The 1334-nt window shown below is 44.7% G+C and overlaps 1 non-coding gene across 1 annotated transcript; it reads right to left on the reverse strand.

Annotated features, from left to right (window-relative positions):
* Nucleotides 1–1015: 1015 nt before the first annotated feature.
* On the reverse strand, nucleotides 1016–1122 carry LOC123849065 (U6 spliceosomal RNA). The gene has a single exon (XR_006791910.1). It is a non-coding gene; the product is annotated as a U6 spliceosomal RNA (small nuclear RNA).
* Nucleotides 1123–1334: the final 212 nt, after the last annotated feature.

Genomic DNA, 1334 nt, shown 5'->3' on the forward strand with positions numbered 1-1334 from the left:
GAATCCATTCCCCACCTTATCTACCCTGCTCTGCACCCAGGAAGCTGACCATGAGGTTACAATAACCTGGCTCCCTTGCCCTCTGGCTTCCAGTTAGGTTCAGCTAATGGTTTTAGATGAGATCTGGAGGGTGGGAGGACAATGGGTCAGATTATTTACTCCCCAGCACCCTCCTTACCAGTTCCCTGCAGGTGGGCTATATCCCTTTACCTAAAGGCCACAGTTCTGGTCAGATGGTCCTCTCCAAACAGCTGTCTCTGGTCCCCCCACCTTCCTCTTGCTCCTTCAGGCCTAGGGATGGTAGTAGTCCCCCCTACTGCCAGCCCTGGGGTAATGCACCATCCCTTTTTCTTCCCAAGCTTTATTACAATTCTGTAAACTCTCCTCAAATTACCCAGTTCTAGTGTTCCATATCTTTTCTTCCAAGGTCCCAACTAAGCATTCAAGTTCATCCTTTTCCATTCACTCTTAGCAGATGGCTTTGTCTCATTAGGTTTTACTGAGAAGGTTGAGGCCTTCTTCTCTCAGCTTTCCTGGCATTCCTCAAACATCTGTGCACCATCACTTTACTAACAGTAGTCCATGTCATGGCCTGCTGTCACCTCTAATCCTGACCTCTCAGAGCACATAACACATCTGGCTTAGAGAAGGGCTCCGCCCTATTTTTTCCTTACTATAAAAACTTTTCATAGAAAACAAACTGATGGTTACCAGAGGGGAGGTGGGTGGGGGGATGGGTGAAATAGGTGATGGGGATTAAAGAGTACACTTAACAGGATGAGCACTGCATAATGTATAGAACTGTTTGTTTTTAAAGATTTACTTATTTATTTTAGATAGAGAGAGAGCGCATGATGGGAAGAGGCAGAGGGAGAGAGAGAATCCCAAGCAGACTCCATGCTAAGCATGGAGTCTGACATGGGGTTCAATCTCCCGACCTGAGATCACGACCTGCGCTGAAACCAAGAGTCGGAGGCTTAGCTGACTGAGCCACCCAGGTGCCCGTTTGTGTGTTTTTAATATGGAACACTTCACGAATTTGCATGTCATCCTTGCGCAGGGGCCATGCTGATCTTCTCTGTATTGTTCCAATTTTAGTATATGTGCTGCTGAAGCGAGCACTAGAATTGGTGAATCACTATATCGTACACCTAAACTAATACTACACTGTATGTTAACTGTTTTGGAATTAAAATATAAAAACCTAAATTTTAAAAAAAGGAACTTTTCTCCTTCATTGGCTCTTCTCCCTTCTTGAATACTTTAACTCCAGATGTTTCTGATGTCTCAGACCTGGGTTTTATGCTATGACAACATTCTTTCAAAGAAGAAAG

The sequence above is a fragment of the Mirounga angustirostris genome, unplaced genomic scaffold (assembly GCF_029215605.1).
Source record: "Mirounga angustirostris isolate CCGP_5_RB_7025 unplaced genomic scaffold, mMirAng1.0.hap1 SCAF_2, whole genome shotgun sequence".
Classification (NCBI taxonomy): domain Eukaryota; kingdom Metazoa; phylum Chordata; class Mammalia; order Carnivora; family Phocidae; genus Mirounga; species Mirounga angustirostris.